This window comes from Topomyia yanbarensis, chromosome 2 (genome assembly GCF_030247195.1).
Source record: "Topomyia yanbarensis strain Yona2022 chromosome 2, ASM3024719v1, whole genome shotgun sequence".
In the NCBI taxonomy this organism is placed as follows: domain Eukaryota; kingdom Metazoa; phylum Arthropoda; class Insecta; order Diptera; family Culicidae; genus Topomyia; species Topomyia yanbarensis.
Genome location: NC_080671.1, coordinates 375,201,403 through 375,225,671, shown reverse-complemented (window position 1 = coordinate 375,225,671; position 24,269 = coordinate 375,201,403). Strand labels below are relative to the sequence as shown.

Here is a 24,269-nt window from a genome sequence, read left to right as displayed (position 1 = left end):
AGTGGGGCCAAAGAAAAATGTCCCACATGGGATGCCAGGGGGAGCGACATAGGTATAATAGTGTGGTACGATCGAGAGTGAACCAGGTGATAGGGTGAGCATCCAAGTCAGCCTCGCATGGTATGTTAGAGACTAGCACAAAAGTAAGCCAGCAAGGAATCAAAAAGGTGAGCATACAAGTCAGCCTCTCAAGGAACGAAAAATGTGAGCACAAAAGTAAGCCTCATGTGGAGTATTAGAGAGGGAATCAAGGTGTGACAGAGAGAGCACCCAAGTAAGTCTCATACAGGACGTATGAACGCGTGAGCGAGTGTGAATGAGTACATCAAGTACAGCCATCCTCCCGAAGTAATACCGAGAGGTAGTCCCTGGGGGAACAATGGGAAGCCCAATGGAGTTTAGTCGGTATTAATAGCTGCGTCACCATTAGAGCCCGACACACCCCCAATACACCCCGTGTGGTAGCTTGGCATCTACTAATAGCACGTGTACTGGGCTAGTACGTAAATGTATTCTCCATTGTAAAAAAAATACAAGCTGTATGCAAGCGCTCGGCAACCTTTCGTTTCGAGATACGCAATGTCACTCTAGATTTAAACTAAATAAACATAAAGCATTTTTCATAAATAAACCTGGCAAGCAATCTTGTTTTCAGCAGAGTTTACGAAAAGTAAAATTAAAAATAAGAAGTCACGTCTTGTCTTACGGTCTCAATAACTGTCATGAAATAGATGGGTTCACAGAAAAGGACAAAATGTCAAAATGTATATTTATCAGGGCTTGCTTGCTGCGCTTCCATCAATTGTCATTGCGGCAAAGGCAGCAACAGCTATTTTGGTGGGTTGGCGGCACCGCAAACAGTTGACGCCTTTATTCCGTTGTTCGAAACCCGTGCGCGACGACGATTCCATGGCTGGTTATGTTCAATACCATGGTGGAAATGCATATTACATATCCAGTACGATTTCGCTAGATTTTCAGAGCAGCGTGCACCCAGTGCACTAGCGTGACTTCCGGAAGGTTAAGAAATTTTAAACTAGTTTCAATTTTAAAGTAGCAACCCCTCACTGCATACCCCTACCTATGCCTATATAAGTCAAAACAATTCCGATCTCGCCGAACTGAGTCGAAGACTCGGCCCTCTGGGCCGGGATTAGGTTGACGATTTTTAGACTGATTGCATAACCTTTCTATATGAGAAAGGCAAACAACGCAAATGAGACTGATGAATCTGTATCACTTGACGGTTTCACTGCTCATTAAAGTATTAAAATCGGTCGCCCTCCATAAAATTTTGAAACCAAACGAGCTAAACACATTAAATGGTAATATTGTCGTCCAAAATTTATTGTCGCGTATTCCATTTGGATTTGATTTTGCCATGAACACAAAAATGGATCATCCATTGATGTTGTAATTATACCTTTATTGGGTGGCCCATTTGAGAAATTTTGACTCTTATAATTCCGAAGAGGAACAAAAATGAAAAGTTAAAGGGCTGATCGCTTAGCATGTACATGTACAACATGTAAATTTATGTTAAAAATTCCAAACGCCTTCATTTGACATGACTTGCAGAAGGGGCACGTTCGTGCTGGTAGGATGTCGCAGTCCGTAGGCCTCAGTGATGATTGCACAACAGATCCTTTGTTATCTACTATACTATTTATTTGGATTCGCCAGTCACACTTTTCTATCAAATCACGTAAATTTTGAGAATAGTCCAAAATGATTCCAACGTCCCCATTGCGGCCCCGGAAAAGTTCCCCTAAACCAGTCAAAACAAGCGATCGGGTGAATGCTTGCATTCCTGTTCTGTGAGTTCCAACACGTGGCTATTCGGAAAATGACATGCGCACACGTTGGCATTTCATTCGGGTTGCGATAGGCATATAGGAAACGTAACACGGAAAATTTCCATACAACATGTTACCACGAGCAGCTGGCGGAACCGGCAAAATAGATTTTCCACTGCCTTACGTTACAGGGAATCACTGTAGAATGTTTTTGGTATATTGTTCGACATGCGGAAGGAAAGTTTTAACTGAACGAGTAGGCTGAAGCATTGATCCGCCCACAGTCAAATGGAGAACTGCGCCCATTCTCATCGCGTTTACAGACATTTATACTCATGCACGACATTGTCTCTGAGTAGATTTTTGAAGGATCGACTTGAAACTGAAATATGTTTTCTGCTTCTATTTTCTACCAATAAATGATAATAAATTGAGGTCAATTATTGGTCGATTAGTTTTTTCGATTTCGCCAAAATTGTGTACAAAATTCTTTGTGACTTGATGATTTTATAATCGGTGATAATCCAGCATCGCAAAAATGACAGCCATCCTAATGCAGGGCAAATTTGAAATAAAATTTCTCAGCGGCTCTAACCATTAAATACGTACCCAATTCTGTAATAGAACAGGTGTATCATATTCATTCCGAAAAATGATTACTTTAGAAAAACGAAATTCATGCATTTAAGGGTTAAGAAGCATTATTTTTACAATCGAAAAATATGCAAGAATAATTGGGTAAATTTTCACATCAATAAGCTAAGATATCTTTCCAGAAACAATCCTTGAATAACCCCCTTTGTTGCCACCTGTCTGTGTATAAGACCTGAAACGCATTATATGCCAAACCCCCTCAATGCATTCTAAGTGATTTCCAACTTGCGTGCCCCTGCAACAATTCCATTAACAAATTAACCGATGAACGTTCGAAACCCCTCCCGAGACACCGCACTCATCAACTCATGAACTTGAGCGAACGGTATCTCACCGGTTTTGGCGCGCTGTTCCTTGCTTCATCGGTTCGGTTCCGGCCGGTGTTTGTTTGAATCTGGTTCACTGCATTCAGTCGCTCGGCTGTCCTGTTATCTGAATCGGGAGTAAAATAAGACACAGACCATGCCACACTGGGGGGGTGCAGCAGATAAGTATCCAAGATCACTTTCACAGTTCAGTTATCAACGGTTTGCTGAGCCGGTCGGTCGTTGGGTTGGTCGCTTTTGTTCCCGTTGACGGTTCAGGATTTCGAGTAGCAGGAACTGTAAAGCGGAAATGTGGATGTGGCTGTGAAAAACTCCATCAACTAGTGGATTAGGTAATTCCGGGCGGTGGGAGGCATCTTCTCGGGTTATTGCAAGTTGTTTTGATTTCGTGCCGTTGAGAGTAGTCAGAAGGAAGTACGCGTGTGACAGGACAGTTTTTCCTGCATTTTTTAGAATAGTTTTTTTTTTCATTCCCGATCGTAAAAGTGACCCAGTCGAGTAGAAGTGACCGTCGTATTTCAAAGCTAACGAGGATAAAGGATGCAATAAAAGAAGACAGCTGCAGACGGCTCTCGAATGAAATGAATTAAGAGGATAGAATACGGTGATATGTGCTTCCTGGCAGGAAGTTCGGAATATAGAAAAAAATGTACGGAAGCATGTGCGATAAGATAAATCCTTTCACGGGATGATTGATATCAGTGAAATTGATTTGTGTCGTAAGCCGTCTCTTTAGATTCCGACTGGACCGGTGTAGATGGTGTCGGTGCATACCGGGATATGTGGGATATAATGCCAATCGTGGCTCATCATTTATGTTAGATCGGATGAACGAATCAAGAGTGTGTTATTAAAATTGTTAGTGTTGCCACGATGGAGAACGAACCAATTTTTTGCACCTGCCAGTCGAGTGACGTTGATGGTATGATCCATGTGGTTGAAGGCACGTGTAGCTGATCGGTCCCATTGTCCGAGTAGAGTGCGGGTTTTTTTTGTAGAGGATTAAACATGAAAGGGTTTTGCTGGGCTATGAAAATGAAAAATAAAAATTGTGTTAATTTGGGAAACAATGTTTGATTGAAAGTTGAAAAGTGCACCAATCAAACCAACCTCGGTAAACCACTCGATTCGAAGAGAAATTTAGCGGAGAACGGGACGTGAATGGTTGAAATAAACTTACTGTGTTTCACGTTAATTCTAGGTGAGTTATTTGATTAACATTGAGGGAGGTTGAAGTGTGGCACTCAGTGGACTAATTGTTTATAATTTATAGGAAAGTGGAAATAGCCACGGGTGGTAAAAGTTTTGCAAGCACTCGCTAATAGCGTTTGGAAAGTTGTGATATTAGATTGCGACCCTTATTGTAGTGCAGGGATTATTTACCTATTATGGTCCGCGATTTACTTATATTTAAAGATGGAGCAACTCATCCAAACGAGTTATTGTGCCTTAATTTTTAAACTTTTATCAGCAATTCACACCAGGTGATATAATAGTTCTGATTTTTTCCATTGACCTAGCGTATGTTATGGTCATGGTTGAATACTATCTTTGAAAAAAATTTAGACTAGGTTTCATTTGGTCTATAAACAAGCGATGAAATGCATTTTGAAGGAAATGAGTCGGGAAATCTACAGAAAATAGTTGTTTTTGGTTGCAGTGTTGCCAAATATGCCATATACAGTGATGTACCGATGGGAAGAATTCCATCTTCCCGGGTTTTTATTTTTGGGTTTTAACTGGGTTTTTTTCCCAAATCATTTTAACCCGGACGAAATATGGGTTTTTTCGTTTTATCGAATGTATGATGTTCATTTAATGTTTTTAACTTCTCGGCAGTCGCGCTAGTGCACTGAGCACACGCTGCTCTGAAAATCTAGCGGCTGCTCGTTCAGTGGGCCATTTGCGCGACTTCCGGAAGGTTAAAGAATCTTGCATTTACATTTGAGAGACCGAAAATAAAAGTCGCAAGGATAAAACATACTTTGTAGAACCCACTCCAGATATCTTAGCATATAAAAATCGAATATAAACATCAAGCGTAAAAATCGGACAGAGATCCTTGAGCATGAGAATCGCTTAGAATATTCTCACCCGAAAAAGTCGGCAAGGATGAACATCCAGTATAATTCGCTCACGGGAAATTCCGTACAACGTTACATTCAAGATTAAAAGTTGTATAAAGAAAAGTCCTTTTTAAGAACCGGATATACTTTTTTTCGTTTTTAATTCTGTGGGACATAATCGAAAAGCTTCTGGCCGATTTTTAAATTTGAAGTTTAAATCCAATTTTCACATTCTAATATATTTATAACGGGTTTTACGAAGCATTTTCTGTTCCTGCTACTTTAATTTCGGTCCATTACATATTTCAAGTTGGTTCATATAATACTGGAAACAATAGTCATTGTAACTCAAATTAGTGAAAATTAGAATAATCATGTGATGCCCAAACTACTTTTATTCTGCTTGTTACTCATTTTAGGGGTTGCTATACTTTTAGCGAAATGAAGTAGGTATTCATGCAAAATTTAGAAAATACCTATTTAGTTCGGTGAAAAGTAAAAGTGAGTTATATGCAGAAAGCGAGTGGCCTTGACATTCGTCATTAATATGAACCGTAATCAGAACTCTTACAAATCGTAATCCGAATTCTTTCGGCATCTACTACATCAGCAACAGTAGAAAAAATGTATAGTACGTTTAGGTGAATTCACAGTAAGAAACGCAATCGACTTAGCCCAAAACGTGTTGAAAAGTTTTATCACTTATTCAACCACAATATTTGGAAAGACATGTTGGATTATCGCTATAGCAATGATTCAATCGAGGAAAACCATTCAGAATTCATATACATGCAAAACTTTATGACAACAATGCTCATAAATAAAATAAAAGTGTTTGGATAACAATACATTAATGTTCAATTACTAATATATCACAAAATTGCAAAAAAACCCAATCTTCCCGCGAAAAAACCGTTTTAACCGGGAAATAACCTTGGGTTTTTTCCCCAAAATTATAAAAACCCGATTTCATTCGTTTTCGAGCTCTCCATCGAGACAGAGGTTTTTTTTCTAGTCCGTAGTGCTGTGTGAGGCGATAAAGAATAGTGTTAATCCGCATTGAAGGTTATTTTGCCAGTTCGGTTCGGTCCTCAGTCTTTTGTTCGCGTGTGAGGATTAAACAATAGCCAGCTGTATAAGCTGGATCGGTTCGTCGTTGGACACCAGTTTAAAGCTAAGTGGTTTTTGTCTTTTGTAACACATTTATTGCTTTCTTCCGTCTGCGCGGGCGCTGACCCCGTGCGTTGACGTTTTCTATGGTTCCCTCACCGGATGGTCAAATGGAAGTTGAATCGGGTTCAACTTCTAAGGCTCCCCCCCGGCCCAAATGCTATCCAGAACTCTCAACTGGTCCATTTGTGGTCTTCTTTCGGCCCAAGACTAAATCATTGAATCTTCTTCAGATTTCTAGAGACCTGACGGAACGGTTCTCGGCTGTGACCGAAATTTCAAAGGTCCGCTCGGACAAGATAAGGGTGTTGCTAGCCAACTCAAAGCAGGCAAACGATATTGCTTGTTGTGAGCACTTTACGCGGGATTATAACGTGTATATTCCAGCTGTAAAAGTACAATCCGAAGGCGTCGTAACCGATGAGAGTTTGACGTGCGAGGATCTGCTGAAGTATGGGGTTGGCCGTTTCAGAGACCGCTTACTTGAGCCAGTAAAAATACTTGAGTGCAAACGTTTGCACTCAGTAGTAGTTGCGGGGGATGGTTCAAAAACGTACCCCCAATCAAACTCTTATCGGGTGACCTTCGCTGGTACCGCTTTGCCAAATTTCGTCCTCTTGCACAAGGTTCGTCTGCCTGTGCGTCTGTTTGTGCCGCGGGTCATGAATTGCACAAAGTGTAAACAATTGGGTCACACAGCCACCCATTGTAGCAATAAGGCCCGCTGTGGAAAATGCGGGGAGAATCATCTAGATGATTCGTGCAGTAAGCAAGCCGAAAAGTGTCCTTACTGTGCGGAGAGTCTGCATGATATCTCGGCATGTCTCGCGTACAAACTACGCGGGGATAAACTGAAACGTTCCCTTGCGGGACGATCCAAACATTCTTTCGCAGAAATGTTAAAGAATGCTACGCCACCATCCTCAGCAAACATCTATACTCACTTGCCTCCTGACGAGGGCGAGGCTGGTAACCCACAAGAGGGAACATCTACTAGGGTGCCTAGAATTTATAGGAAGAGGAGGAACATTTCCTCTCGTAAAGTTCCTTGTAAAGGCCAGAAGGTGTCCCTTGACGGGGCTCCGAAAGTGACATCTATTGGAAGTGTTGCAACCAAACCGAAGCAATTAGCTCCTGGTCTCGGAGGACTAAGCTCAGAGAAGGAGTTCCCAGCACTTCCAGGAACATCAAAAATCCCAAGTGTTCCTTTGTTTCAGTTCGAGAGTAATCACAGCACTGGAATTATAAAACTCTCGGACATAGTGGACTGGATAATAAAAACTTTCAATATTACTGATCCTATTAAAAGTCTTATGTTAGCTTTTCTCCCTACAGTGAGAACATTTTTGAAGCAGTTGACTGCTAAATGGCCCCTCCTCTCAGCGATTGTATCCTTCGATGGCTAACTCATCGAACGAGGTCACGGATTTGATCACTGTTCTACAGTGGAATTGCAGAAGTATCATCCCGAAAATCGATTCCTTCAAAATTTTAATAAATAATTTGAGTTGCGATGCATTTGCATTATGTGAAACTTGGTTAACTTCCGACATAGATCTCAACTTCCACGACTTTAATATTATTCGCCTGGATCGAGACACCCCCTATGGAGGAGTACTTTTGGGGATCAAAAAGTGCTATTCCTTCTACAGAATTAACCTTCCCTCGATAACAGGTATTGAAGTTGTCGCTTGTCAAGTAACAACCAAAGGCAAAAACCTTTGCATAGCTTCCATATATATTCCCCCCAACACCGCGGTTGGGCACCGACGGCTACAAGACATCTTAGAATCCCTGCCAGCACCGCGACTAGTTTTAGGAGACTTTAACTCTCACGGTACAGCATGGGGTTGGCTCTATGATGATAACCGGTCTTCCTTAATTCAGGATCTTTGCGATAACTTCAATTTGACAATTTTAAACACGGGTGAAATGACACGGATTCCTGCTCCTCCAGCGCGCCCGAGCTCCTTAGACTTGTCCCTTTGCTCAACATCGCTGCGGTTAAATTGCACGTGGAAAGTAATTCCTGATCCCCACGGCAGCGACCATCTGCCGATTGTAGTCTCAATCAATAACGGTTCAAGGCCATTGAAATCAATCAATATTTCGTATGACCTCACACGAAATATCGATTGGAAGAGCTATGCTGCCGCGATATCCGACAACATCGAATCTACCCAAGAACTTCCTCCGGAGGAAGAGTACAGCTTTTTGGCTGGCTTGATTCTCGACAGCGCGAATCAAGCTCAGACTAAGCCAGTACCCGGCGCGAACATACAAAAACGCTCTCCTAATCCGTGGTGGGACAAAGAGTGCTCAGACGTGTACGCGGAGAAGGCCGCCACGTATAAGACCTTCCGGAACGACGGGTTACCCGCTAGCTATCGACAATATGCGACGTTAGAAACGCGAATGAAGAGTTTGATGAAAGCCAAGAAACGTAGTTACTGGCGCCGGTTCGTTGACGGACTAACGAGAGAAACATCGATGAGCACTCTTTGGGGCACGGCCCGGCGTTTGCAAAACCGAAACAGTACTAACGAGAGTGCAGAATATTCAAACCGTTGGATATTCGATTTCGCCAAGAAGGTTTGTCCGGATTCCGCCCCGGCACAGAAGATTTACCGCGCCGCGTCTCCTCACGATAGCGCGAACGAAACACCTTTTTCGATGGTGGAGTTCTCACTTGCTCTCTTGTCGTGTAACAATAAAGCTCCGGGGCCAGACAGAATCAAATTCAACTTGTTGAAGAATCTGCCTGACTCTGCCAAGAGACGCTTGTTGAACTTATTTAATAGGTTTCTCGAGGCTAACATTGTCCCACTCGATTGGAGACAAGTGAAGGTCATCGCCATCCAAAAACCAGGAAAACCAGCCTCCGACCACAATTCGTACCGTCCGATCGCAATGCTATCCTGTATCCGGAAGTTGTTCGAGAAAATGATCCTATCCCGCCTCGACAATTGGGTCGAAGCAAATGGCTTACTGTCAGATACACAATTTGGCTTTCGCAAAGGCAAAGGGACGAACGATTGTCTTGCGTTGCTCTCAACTGAAATTCAAATGGCCTATGCTAGCAAAGAGCAGATGGCATCAGTGTTGCTAGATATTAAGGGGGCTTTTGATTCAGTTTCGATCAACATTCTTTCAGAGAAGCTGCACCAGCATGGTCTTTCAGCGACTTTAAACAACTTTTTACTAAACTTGTTGTCGGAAAAGCACATGCATTTTTCGCATGGTGACTTATCGACATCACGATTTAGCTACATGGGCCTTCCCCAGGGCTCATGTCTAAGCCCCCTGTTATACAATTTCTACGTCAACGACATTGATGAATGTCTTGACAATTCCTGCACGTTAAGGCAACTTGCAGACGATGGCGTGGTGTCTGTTACGGGACCCAAAGCTGTCGATCTACAAGGACCATTACAGAATACCTTGGACAAATTGTCTGCTTGGGCTATTAAGCTGGGTATCGAATTCTCCACGGAGAAAACTGAGCTAGTTGTATTTTCAAGGAAGCGTGAACCAGCACAACTACAGCTTCTATTAATGGGTCAAACTATCGCTCAGGTCTTCACAGTAAAATATCTAGGGGTCTGGTTCGACTCGAAAGGTACTTGGGGATGCCATATTCGGTATCTGAAACAGAAATGCCAGCAAAGGATCAACTTTCTTCGTACAATAACCGGAACATGGTGGGGTGCCCACCCAGGAGACCTAATTAGGTTGTATCAAACAACGATACTGTCGGTAATGGAATACGGATGCTTCTGCTTTCGCTCCGCCGCGAACATATATTTCATCAAACTCGAAAGAATTCAGTATCGTTGTTTGCGTATCTTAGGGTGCATGCAGTCGACCCATACGATGAGTCTCGAAGTGCTGTCGGGCGTTCTCCCGTTGAAAAATCGATTTTGGGAACTCTCATATCGATTGCTCATTCGATGCGATATCTTGAACCCGGTCGTGATTGAAAATTTCGAAAGGCTTGTTGAGCTCAATTCTCAGACCCGTTTCATGTCCCTGTACTTTGACTACATGGCGCAGAATATTAACCCTTCTTCTTACAATCCCAACCGTGTGCATTTCATAAATACTTCTGAATCTACTGTTTTCTTCGACACATCCATGAAAGACGAGATTAGTGGAATTCCGGACCACATACGCCCACAAGTGGTTCCAAACATTTTTTATAATAAATTCCGAGAAGTCGACTGTTCTAAAATGTTTTATACTGACGGATCAAACCTCGAAGGGTCCACTGGCTTCGGTATTTTCAGTCAAAAGTTCACCGCCTCCTACAAACTCAGTGATCCTGCTTCAGTTTACGCCGCAGAACTAGCTGCCATTCAGTATACCCTTGGAGTCATTGAAACATTACCCGCAGGCCATTACTTCATCGTTTCGGATAGCCTCAGTTCCATTGACGCTATTCGCTCGATGAAACATGGAAAGCACTCCTCGATTTTTTTGGGGAAAATACGGGAGCTACTGAGTGCTTTATCTGACAACTCTTTCCAGATTACCTTGGTATGGGTCCCTTCTCATTGTTCCATTCCGGGCAATGAGAAGGCAGACTCCTTAGCTAAGGTGGGTGCCTTAGAAGGAGACGTTTACGAAAGACCAATTTGCTTCAGCGAATTTTTCAGTATTACTCATCAGAGAACCCTCGAAAGTTGGCAAACTTCGTGGAGCAGTGGAGAGCTGGGAAGGTGGCTACATTCGATAATCCCTAAGGTATCGACGAAACCTTGGTTCAAGGGGATGGATGTGGGTCGTGACTTCATTCGTGTGATGTCCCGACTCATGGCAAACCATTACACGCTGGATGCACATCTCCGGCGTATTGGGCTCGTAGATAGTGGTATCTGCGCTTGTGGCGACGGCTATCACGACATCGAGCACATTGTCTGGGCGTGCACCGAGTACAGTTCCGCCAGGTCTCGGCTAATGGATACCCTGCGGGCCCGAGGAAGACCAACCAACGTCCCGGTTCGAGATGTGCTGGCAAGCCGCGATATCCTCTATATGTCTCTTATATACACGTTCCTCAAAACCATCAACATACAAGTCTAACTGCCCCTTCTTATTTTCCTTATCATTCTCAGAACTCTCTTCCACCTGTATCAAAGCATCTGTATCGAATGAGCCAACAAACACTGGACCTACGGCACGATCATAACACGCTTAACTCGAAATGTAGCTGATCCACATCTGAGCCGTACTACGAAATCGTCTGGAAAAACCCCTGCCATCTTGAGGAGGACCACCCGGCGTCCCAGTACATGATTCCCCTGATGAAGGCCACCCGAGTTTGTAATCCATCCGTTGATCTCACGATGCCTGAAACTGAAATAATTTTCTCTCCCTGCCATCTTTGTCTATCCTCCCTCCCCTGACTCTTATACCCAGAAGTAACACCCCTACCCCCCCCCCCCCCAATATCATCACGAAGCATTTAGCTCTTCTTGTCTCTTCTAGTTTTAACTATTATATTATATAATCTCGTTGAAAATGCCCAACTCTACTACCCACAAAAATAACTATAATTACGAATCTTTACAAAATTCAATCATGCCCTCTAGTTATTCCTACTTTTAAGATAGTCGTAAAAAATTGTCCCCCTTAGTTAAACATTATTTGCTCCAATAATCTCACTGATAAAAATGTCAAACCATATTGCCACAAAAACTAAATGACCCCTTACGAAAATAATATTATCCCCTTGTGTAGATATATAAGATAGCTATAAAATCGCATTAGTTTCATTTAAAAAAAATCAATATGTAATCCCCTAGTTTCAAGCAATTAAAATGTAAAACAAAAAAAATGGCACCTTTAAGCCAACGCAACGTGCCTTGTCAAATAAACGATTTGAATAAAAAAAAACCCGATTTGGTACATCACTGGCCATATATCTTGTTTAAAACTTATATTGCATTTTTCTCACAATTCGTGTATTTTAATTTTGAAAATCATTGTGCCATTGTGTCCCTTAGATAGTTTTACATATAAAACTATCTTATACATCAAGATAATTTGAACCAATCCCCATACACAGTCATTTGAAGCAAAAAATTAAAATTTTCCCAGCACTCTTCTAGCTATATCTCAGTAACCAAGCAGAATGTCAAAATTCTTAAAACAATACTTCGTAGAGATTGTTTAAATAAGTGATGTGGCATATCTAACTCAGTTTACCCCAAAATGACGTTTGTCATAAGATAGCACAACAGCTTTGTCAGACCAAAGAATTTGGGGAGTTCGGTAATGTACCCATATCCAGTTGTATCAAATATACCTTGTTGAGCGTTGGCGATCGTATGTAACAAAATGGAAACCCGATTTTACATTTATTTACCTTTCTTGCAATCACACAGAAAAAAAATATTTACGTTAATAACATGGATTAAATTCAACAAATAAAATATTGGTCATTAAACAGTAAATTTCTTTATATCGTTCGAGCAATTTTATTGTTTCAGTAAAAATATCGTTACCTTTTCCAATAACTACCTCCTTTATTGAAATTAAAACCAAATTAATCAAATTGAAAATGTGTATTGAAGTAGAAAGTTCAACAAAAAACGCTTTTAATCCACCTAACAGTGTGATGATACATTTCTTTTAACTCTTATCGTTTTCTTCGGGTATTATATCGATTGAGACCATTTAGAACTTGATGCTTTTCGATACCACATAGTACATGGGATAGTGGCAGGACTCAGAGAATCGCTAAAATCAGCATAGGACAACATCAGTGCTAAAAATCTCAAAGGCTAAATCAAATCAATGGAAAAGCAGAAAAATGGCCCCCAAAATAGACATGCAAACGAATTATTGCTAATGCTCCGTTAACTTTCCCTCAGTCGCCCTAGTGCACTGAGTGCACGCTGCTCTGAAAATCTAGCGGAATCGTCTTAGAGCAGCTGCTGTTGCTCGTTCAGTGAGCCTATTTGCGCGACTTCCGGAGGGTTAAAAACATATCTAAATTCTTCAATGAATGCAGTGTGTAGGGAAAATTGAATTTTCCTGAAGGGGTTATATATGTTGTGCTGAGTCAAAAAAATCGAAAAACAAATAACGCGGCTGAGAACTGAGCACTGAAATTTTGGCTACGTCTGAAGTGCATGCGTGTATAGTTTAAACTTTACTTCGATATCGACTTTTTCTAAAAATGACCTCCCAGTAGTATCATTGATCTGAATTATTATCCCTAATCATAATGCCAAAGAAAAAATAAAAAACTCTCGAACCCGGTAATGGAAAATCATCATCATTACTGGATTTTTTTAACGAACTTTACGATAACATCCCGTCACTTCTATTAAAAATTTTCAAATATTTTATAATTTTCAAAATCTTATTAGGGAAAACTGTTTAAGAAGCTATTGTAATATTGTGTAGGAAAATCTGAAAATTTATGAATTTTCTCTATCTGCAACATATAAACCCTTAAGTTTACACCAATTAATTTAGGATACCCTTTTAACATAAACTATCGCACGAATGGGAATAGCTTCGTCGAATTTTGGAAGAAGTTGATAAAATTGAAAGAAAATATCCTCAGAAAATGGGATGTACTTATTAATGTGAATAATAAATACAGTAAAGACCCGTTTTTATCAGCTTTACTTTAGGCCATTGGCTAAATCGGGACATTTTTTTTTTTCTTCATAATAAACAGAAGCTGTTAAAATATTTTTCCCTTCCCTTGATGTAGTCTATTAACTATTTCTGATTATTTAATATAGTTTTCTAACGCAAAAATTTAAAAGATTTTTATTTTTTGCATATTTGCATCTTTAAGATAAGGAAAACATGCTCAAGAAAGGATTTACTCGAATTCAGCTTTGGTTGTCGACTAGAGCCCATCAAGCATATTTTCGTATGAGGCTGATAAAATTGGGGACTAGCTAAATCGGGTCGTCAATATATTATAATAGATAGGCAGTGTTTGAAGAAGTTTCTTGTGGACGAGTGTAGAACGACTTTATCCCTACTTACTTGGATTGAACGGCGTAGTCAGAAATTCGGTTTGGTTGTGGTTTTGTGAAAATCGAACTTACTGTCCAAATGGCATAAATACGAAACCGTCATCTATGAAGTTTTAAAATTATGGAGAATCTGTTCTTCAAAAAATTTTAACAGAGTTCCTGTCTTAAGCGAATTTATTGAGACTTTCATTTAAAACTTTATTGTAGGCATGAATACCAAGTATATGGAGTATATCAAGTTATAAAATAATATTTACGAAGTGTTTCCTAATCTAGATTTTTTTTCTAAACTAACTTCTATTATGAGCTTCACAAACTCAAGCTTTGGATAAAATGTAAATTTTGTTGTATGTAATAAATAGAAGAGATTTATCATAAACAGTAAAATCATAATAATTCATTTTACAATAAAAAATAGACTAAATTATGATAATACCCTGAACACATGGAGCCTCCATGTCTTCAACAAAGTGGTTTGTAGTAGCACTCCCCAAAATTTTGCTGAAGACATTGACTCTCGAACTAAATTTGTTTGAAGAGTAAATTCTCCATAAATATTTCTAGGAGGATATAATGCCAAAATTATTGTATCAGATGATGTGCTGTTTAACGCTTGTAAAATTCATCGAAGATACAAAACCTGTGAAATTGGCGGTTTCAAAATGATTACTGTTTTCGAATATTTATTTTACCTATTCATATAATTGGTTATACAACAAAAATCGATCAGGACCTGCTAGAATCGAACGGAAAACGCCATTTTTCATAAATTTCCCTACTTTTGGAAAGTGCTGTTGTCGTTATTAATATTATTACGTTTTCGTCTCAACTCGACGCATTCCCAAAATAAAAACATTTTCTGCAAATGTTGAAAGTTATACAATTTTTCGGTGAGCAGTTCTAAGTTTCATAGACATTAAATCAATTCCAATTTTGCTTCCTATTGAAAAAGGCCCAAATTCATATTACAGTACATCGCTTCAAAACTGAACTCAATATGATAGGAAATCTGAGGATTGTGATTGATTTCAGAACTCTGGAATGAATTTCTATTGGCATGTTTTGCCTTTCAAAGCTATGCAATCGCTGAAAAAATCGACTTTTCAACCGAGGCCCGTGTGTGTATGTGTGTGTCATTTAAACTCACACAATTTTCTCAGAGATGGCTGAACCGATTTTCACAAACTTAGTTTCATTTGAAAGGTATAACGCTTTCATTAGCTGCTATTGAATTCTTAGTTGATCCGACTTCCGGTTCCGGAGTTACGGGTTGAATAGTGCGGTCACACAGCAAATTCCCATATAAACTGGTACAACCATGATGTCCAAATGACGTAAAACATATTAAAATGGGTTCAAAATTACTATAGTTTGCGGGTCTGGATCACTAATGATAAAACAAAGTAGCTTTGACCACATTGGCCACCTATGACGGTTCATGATACCTCGCCTAGTTCCTAAGCAAATATCACACCTATTACCCAGCGAATTCTCTACCGATTTTTTTCAAATGAAATATACAGTAATGCCACTGACTGCTGCTGAATTTCATTCGGTTCTGACTCTTAGTTCCGGAGTTACAGGTTGGTTAGTAAGCTTACACTGGAATTTCCCATATAAATCGGTACAATCGTAACACCGCAGAGGCTAAAAACTATTGAAATTGTCACCAAATTACTTCGATTCGCACATCTAGATCACTGATTGCCAATCAAACATTCTTTGGAAATATTGTCCATTATCGACGCTTCCGGAAGTCCCGGATTCCGGGCATATTCCACAATTTAAGTCACATCGGTTCTTCGGTGATAACTGAACCGATGTTCTCAAACCAAGTCTCAAATGAAAGGCAACATTTGTGGTTAAGTATTGTGTCGCCACTCTTCACCCCCGCTTCCCACTCTTACCCTCACACCTCGCTCCTTCGTCACTCCTCTCCCTTTGGACCACCCTCACATCCGCATTTCCTTCATCCACCCCGTATACCGAAATAAGATGAAGGATTTCTGACGCATCCTCCACTCCCACTCTACTAAACCCCCACCCACTCCACTTCTAAACCCACTCCACTAACATTACAAAACATAATCACATGAAGATAACATTGAACTCATATTGATTAAGTTAATTAAATATTAGGGGAGCCCGGGGCTAGTTAGTGGTTGGGGTAAGTTGGTGGAATCCCTTTGTATTCGTTTCTATTAGACATATAGAAACGCTGCCTCTCATTGTGTAGCTCAAGTTATGTGAAACCCATTATCCAATGTGTTTTCGTTAAAAAACATTTTGTTTTGTAAGAGTTGTGGGCGATATCGTGTTTTCAAGCATACCAAGTAAATTTTTTAAATTTTAAACACTTTCTCAATTGATTTTATTTTTCGATAGTGCGTAAAAAGAGCTTTCAGTATCCGTATAGATATTAAATCTATCCATGAATTAATGTTATTTTTTAAATAGTTTTTTGTAAAAATATGCGGTTGCGGTAAGTTGGCGGTGACGCACGCGGGGCAGGTTGGCGCTACTATTTACAGTGCAAAAATAGTCATCAAATATTTTTATTTTTGGAATTCACTCCAAAGTAAAACTTTGTGTATGTCGTCAATGCAGGGGATATTTAATTCGGCCAATCGCCTGAAGAATTTCAAAAATATTATGCTATATTTCACCATAAGGAGGAAAATTTGGTAAAAACCAAAATTTCTCACTAGGGTGAAAATTTGTTGGTAAAAACCTGTCTTTGTACAGGAGGGCACAAATCCTTATTTCATACTTAGTTGCGTTTCGGCTTCGCCTCATCAGAAACCGACACTGACTTATTGTCGGAATATTCCGACAATAAGTCAGTGTCGGTTTCTGATGAGGCGAAGCCGAAACGCAACTAAGTATGATTCAAAAATATGCTTTTGAATATGGAATACACGTCAAAGTAAAATGCCGGGGTATTGAGACTGAAATATATTGGCAATTGTCGGTTAATATACAATTTTATTGAAAAGACATTCAGCACGAACCTTTGATATAATTGAATTTCCATTTTCTGACGTATTCATACATACATACATACATTGTCTGTAGAAACAAAGTCAATGCAACAAACACTTTGCAAGACCTATGTATATCAATGCGGCATAAAATGGAAACTGAAAACATCGCAAAATAGCCCCAGTCTCCCCTATACTTTTTTGTTAAAAGTGAGTCTGCTTCTACTTTCGTGGTCGTCGTGGGATGCATGCTAAGTAAAATAAGAATGTAATATACATTTCCACAATTCTATTGAACAAAACCAGCTAATGAATCATAGTTTGGATAACTGAGAAAGGCGCAATTGCACCACTAGGTGGATTGAAACAGGTTTTTAGGCAGGTATTTGATATTGATGTTATTAGACAACTGTGAGATCAAGACCAATAGATCAGTTACAGATCAGGATCGCATTCCCACAACTTTTCAATGGTCCTCAAGATGTTTCAAACAATAGGTTATAAATGTACTGATCAGATAATTATCATTGTAATATTGAATTAAAACAGTTAGTATCAATAAATTTTTAACTTCAATCCAATTATTTTACTTTTGGGTGAGGGAGGAGGGGTGTGGTTAAACCCCAAAGCATCCTCTTGGCTACACCACTGCTTGGAGTTATTCATTTCGCTTTTCATTTTCCGAGATATGTTTCAGATCGATCCGATGGTTATAAGTCACAAGGTTCGCGCAAATGAATTATTTTTTTACACCTATAAGTGATCAACTAGACCACTTGGAATTGTTCGGTGGTTATTCTAGCGGTTGTAGATGGAAAAATGAAATAAAAAATTCGTTTTATCGAAATAATATTTCTCTCATTTAAATGGATTATTACTATATTGAACAATAAAAAGGCGACAAAGAGTAATCCACAAACAACAAGCCATAACTGTTAAAGTATTCGAAATATGTATTTTATGTCTATAGTAAAGTTGTTCGCAAAAGTAAGAGCTACAAATTTGCTGAAGGCATTATTTCAATACAATCACTTCCAAGAAAATTTATGAAAATATCTCACTCTTAGGGGAATTAATCAGTAAAATCATAATATCCAAAAAAGGGCATATTGTATCCGTTAAATTCTCCGAAGATACTATTGACCTAAAATCAGAGGTGGGTAAGAAAACCAACCGGTACGTACATACACTGGTACTGTTCTCAAAATCTCAACACGTGTAAACGAGTGATGCACATCGTATTCGGTTTGGATTTCGTTCACACGGTAAACGAAAGAAAAACCTCCACCGACTCTCAGTTTACAAAACCAAACCGAGCCACTCAGCACCGTTTACATGTGTGTACGAATTTCAACTTGTGTTGATGTATTCTCAGCAGCGGTTTCGGTTTGGCTTTAGAAAACCGGGGCTGGTTTTTTCTGTACACGGTGCTTCGGTTGAAAGAAGAAGCAGTAAACTCGTCTGCAGTGCTGCCGAATAGACTACTGAATTGAGTTCAATTAGTTGTTGAGAGTCAACGGGGTAATATAGAAATGGCTGGTTCTGAGCAGTTGTTAAAAGTTCAACAATTGTTTAAATTGAAATTAAAGAAAACAATGAAATCAGCGATGTCAATAAAATAACAAAAACAATAAAATCAATAACATTAATGAAATCAATAAAATTAATTAAATCAATTAAACATGACATGACATTAACACTCAATGCATTCAAAGTGGCCTGTATTTATATTGCCAATAATCGTATCAATGAGATCTAATCCACGTCTGGTTGCGCTGGTTAGGCGATTCTCGAATAATCTCGAGCACACACTCGCATTTTGTATACATATATCCTTATTATTACTGCTACGGCGCATCGTATTGATACATCTATCCTTGCACAGAGGCAATTGCGTGTATGTGTGTGTTATTTACATATGGTAAGCAACTCAGACGCAAGTGGGGGGAAACTCACGATTAGGTTCTTATTTACTGAGTGCTGGTAATACGAATTTCAGTTATTTTTGCTGTTACTGTACATCGTTTTGAAACATCTAGAAGGTTTGGTCGCGTACATTCGAGTTTAGAGAAAACTACCACTAAATTATTCAATTACAAAAAACTTAATTCATTGAGAACAGCAACCAACTAAATGTTATGATGTTAGTTAACCAACTAAATGTTAAAACTGTTTTTACTAGTATTTTTTTTCTGAAGCAATTAACAATTTATTTTTAAATTCAATAACACATACTTTTTAGTCAACTATGTTAAAATTTCCAACGTGAATCATAATTCTGAGAAATGTTAGGCGTATTTTGACTTGAGGGACGACGAATTCTATGAACCAATGGTCGTCAGTCATTGTCCGATGCACAAAAATGGGTGACTCTGAATCAGGACTGCAATAGAGTGGATTTCGTCCTAGAAAATTTATTGTTAGCTAGGAATGCGAACTCACTGAAAATGGAAAAATTGCCTTACCGCTTGGACAGAGTAGTGAAAAGAAAAACATAAATAACGATGTGATCTATGGGTTTGGCATGCATTTTGCTGGAATGCCTGGTCTCAACAATGATATTAATGTGCTTAGGAAGACAAAACAAGCTGATCTGCATTGTATTTCGAGGCTGATGCGCGTGGCACGTTGATATAGTCAGCATATCTTGTCCAACTTTGAATTAGGGCTCAAAAGCCGACTGTCAAATATCATGTTGAGAGAATGAGAGAAATTCGAAACAGATATTCTCCCAACACATATATTTAAAATATAACAAATCCATCTATCGCAAGAAAACAAAAGAGAAATGGTTTTTTTTTGCCTGGAAGTGAATTTTAATAGTTGGCTTATCTTTGTTAATTCTAAGTTAGTCGAGACAACTGCTATAAAAGCTCTCCTAAATTTATTTCATATTATTTGTTATTTCATTCGCCAATTTCGTTGATATAAGGCGCTCGTATGGTTTTCGTCCTAAAAGTTAACTGTATCTAAGAGACCACTAAGCACTAAATTAAACATCATATTCACTATGTACAAGCTTTGAAAATGTTTATAAGCGCTACGAACATCAAGCATTAAAACAGGCCGTATATCGGTAAGCCTGATACGGTAGTAACCGATGCCGACTTCCATTGATCTAGAAATAGTATTCGTGAAATTGAAAGACGGCTAAGTATTCTAGAGCGAATCAGTTATAAACTTAGAACGGAAAACTAGGACTAGGCAGGATCATATGGACATGATCGAAAGGAAATGTGAAGAGTCTTTTGCCTTCTGCTAAGTAGGAGTTGGGCGTTGCACCCAAGTCTACCGCATGGTCATTGATAGAACATTACTCATCATTTTGTTTTACCGCTGACGTATATTTTGTTTTTCCAAAAATGATCTAGACTGTCTTTTGAAAAGGGCCAAACTTTTTTTACCAATTTTTTTCAAATGGCTATAGTCTAAAAATGACAAATACTACAAAAAAATGTTGTAGGAGTGGTTTTCACAAAATTAGTCAAATTTTCGAATAAAAATATTGAAAAAATTCTTCATTGACTCCTACACTGAAAAAAAAAATCGATTTTAAAAATTTAAAGTCGATTTACAAAAAAACCATTTTTGATTTGGATGAAATTTTGTTCCAAGATAGATAATTATGTTCCCTTCCTACCGTCAAAAATTCATGTTGGGCACTTTTGAGGAAAAATGTTATTTGAAAAAAACTTTACCTTGTTCAAACTGAATTTTTTTCATCAGTGTATTTTTATCGAAAACGAAACCAATGAAAGTCATGCTGCTAGTTGTCTGAAACATGCAAAAAGTATCAGTAACGAATTTGGTATATATTCATAACAAACTTGAATGAAGACTGGAAGACTGTAAGACTGGAAGATTGGAAGACAATAAGACTGGAAGACTTTAAGACTGCAGTTCATTTATTCCTCTCAAAACTGATAAATTTTATGAAACAATTGACAAACGTTTCTAAATTTATTTTATGTCTGATGAAACAGCAGCACAATACAAAAATAAGAAAAACTTTGCAAGTTTGTGTAGATTCCAGTCAAAGTATGAATTAAGGTTGGAGAGAGAATGGCCAAAATCGAAAATGAAAATAGCAATTTTTCCACACCGAGTGTTAGATCTTCATAAAAATCAATCAGCTTATATAAAATGTTGTTACAGTACTGCTGATTGATTTTTATGAAGATCTAACACTCGGTGTGGAAAAAACTGCTTTTTTCGTTTTTGATTTTTGCCGATTCTCGCTCCAAGCTGGCAAGAATCCAAGAATGGCAAAAAGCTAGTCTTGATTGCGACTATGGAAATACCATAACAAGTCCCAAGAGTTATATAACTGGACAGTTGAACAAACTGATAAAAATATCACAAAATTAATTTTCTGCTACATATTCACTGAACAGCACAACAAAATGTCAGAAAAATTCTAAGAGCTGTATAATAACACCAAAACAATATATGGAACTCAAAAATTCCACAGTTTTGAGCCTATTCCTGGGGGCAAAGTAGAGACGAAAAGATATTCTAATTCAGAAGATGAACCAAAAATATTTGCCTTGTATAGAAATAATACAAAACAGCATGCATGAAGATAGTTTTAAGACAAATGTAAAATATAAAAATAAATAAATAATTATGTAAAATTCAATACATAATGTTGTGGTGGTTATTTCTTTCTATAATTCTTTCTCAGCACTAAACAAGAAAATAAAAAAGTAATAATGGAATATTCGTTTAACGACATAAACTCTTTTAAATGGAATTCTTGATTAGGGGTTACATACCTTTTAGTGAGAAAAATGTCAAGAAAGTTTGATAATTTGAGTAAAGAAATAAAGGAATGATTTCATTACATCAAACTTATAATATTTTGGTAGTACATTTTTCAGTAAAATAAACAAGCATAAGTTTATAAAAATAAATTGGTAATTGGGGGAGCTATGGCTTTTCCCCCGAAACCTTTTTGTATTTAAGAGGTTTGCGGTGATCCCGATTAGAGACCAATAGATCATCTAAAAACCCAAAACTCAATTTTTTTTATTAGTATATGAGTATTCCTCGTACCTTAACGATTAGTTGAATAAATAATAATTTTTTCCTGCATTCGAGAACGTTTTCAGTAAAAAATCACTGTTTGAAGCTCTAAAAATTGCATTAAAAAATTCTTATCCATGAAACAAAAATTTATGAATAAAAAAGGAATTAATTACGACCAATTGAAAAAAAATTAAGAAAATTGATTGAGTAGTTTTTCGGTAAAAATTTACCACTGCTCTTGGTAGACGAAGCGCGTTTGGAAGCGCTGTAACTTTCGATCTATTTCTTGAATCTTTATAATGATTTGGGAAACCATTCGCAAGGAGTTGTACTTTCAGATAAAGTAATAAAAAAAATTTCGATTTCATGAAAAATGAAAAAGTAGTTAACCCCTTAATAAAAATATGCTTAGTTGCTAAATTGGACAATATCTTCTCACAAACTGAGTTTTATAGGATTCTGAGCTGATTATGACTTTCGTTGGTTTAATTTTCGATAAAAATACACTGAAGAAAAAAAAAATTCAGTTTGGACAAGGAAAAGTTTTTTTTCAAATAACTTTTTTCCTCAAAAGTGCCCAACTTGAGTTTTTGACGGTAGGTAGGGAACATAATTATCTATCTTGTAACAAAATTTCATCCAAATCAAAAATGGGTTTTTTTGTAAATCGACTTTAATTTTTTTAAATTGATTTTTTTCAGTGTAGGAGTCAATGAAGATTTTTTTCAATATTTTTATTCGCAAATTTGACTAATTTTGTGAAAACCACACCTACAACATTTTTTTGTAGGATTTGTCATTTTTAGACTATAGCCATTTGAAAAAAATTGTGAAAAAAAGTTTGGCCCTTTTTAAAAGACAGCCTAGCAGACCCGTAGCTAGGATTTTGTTTCGGGAGGGGCTTAAATTTTTTTGCATAAGTGTGTTAATTCTGGTGACTTGAAATAGTCACTTGAAACTGAATGTAATTTTGAAAATTTCTTAGTGAAAGCAATTCCAAAACTAAGGCAATAGACAATAAGTTGTCTGATACAAGAAATGGTATAGTATACCGACGAATTCTTGCTACGCACCAGCCCGTGCCCTTTGTTCTTGAACACTGCTGCACTCTTAAATGCACAACACTAACTACGCTGCCAACAACCGATATTAGAAATGACCCGTCGCTTCAACGATTATATTGACATCTTCGACTTCATCATTAGTTCCGCGCGCATGCCACTTTAGGTCATTTCTTTTTAGCATAGTTCATTAAGACTCAATTATTTAAATACAAATACAAATACAAGAGAATGTCGAAATTCGCTCCAAATCTTCTGATTAGGCAGGCGATTTGTAGATGTGCAGAAACAGTTCAACTCCTATTCAACTCAAGTTTATAATAATTTTCAATTTAAATGATGATACATTAAAGACTAGAGCGAGTAAGGGCGCTATAACCCTGGCTCATTAGCCAAGGCAGGGCTAAATACTTCTGCCCTATCCCAGGAGCCTACGATCAAAGGAGTGACATTAACCCTCTTAACAAAGTCACTCCCAACGATTCATCAAACCCCCATCAAATTGAAACGGTTGTGTACGGTTGTTCACGTTTCTTCCTTATTCAAGGTTCAAAATAATCCGTTGATTAAATTATTCATTGAATGATAATTTGATTGCCGTATAATTTTGAATCATCTTTATTTTTAATAATGACAAGAAAAATTGTGGACGAACGTCTGCAATTTTCCAAGATCCCTACATGTATTGGCTGTGTATGTGTAGACTAGACTAGACTAGACTAAATGATGATACATTAAAGACTATTTTCAGACAAGTGAGAACTAATTATTTATCTATCTGAATAGATTTTTCACAGATCCTTTTTTTATGAAATTGATACTTTTTTTTCATTAGACAGGCTTATTTTTCTAGGCAATTCTTCTACTAGAGCCTTGAAACTATGGCAAAAGGCAGACCAGATTTTGTTTGTTGACATGTAAAGGGTGTACAAAAATACTACTGATTTCTCTACAAAACATAGATAAGAAGTATAGCTGTATTTACGTAGATTAGGCAAATATTATATTGGAGCACACAAAGCTTACAGGCTTCATTTCGGAATTCATGGATTTTTGGACAATACAAAACAGATGTTTCAATGAATTAATTTTCTAAACTAGCCGGAATTTTATCTACTATAGGACTGTTCACTAAACGAAAGGAAATCATCTGATTACTGTTATCTTGCAATTTACGTAAATTT

At 38.1% G+C, this 24,269-nt stretch overlaps 1 protein-coding gene across 1 annotated transcript in view; it reads left to right on the top strand.

Annotated features, from left to right (window-relative positions):
- The first annotated feature begins 2,958 nt into the window (after positions 1–2,958).
- Positions 2,959–24,269, top strand: part of LOC131684601 (neuropeptides capa receptor-like) — a 329,157-nt gene continuing 307,846 nt past the window's right edge. Inside the window, exon 1 of the mRNA XM_058967615.1 lies at positions 2,959–3,977. The gene's annotated coding sequence lies outside the window, so the exon portion shown is untranslated. The remainder of the gene's footprint in view (positions 3,978–24,269) is intronic.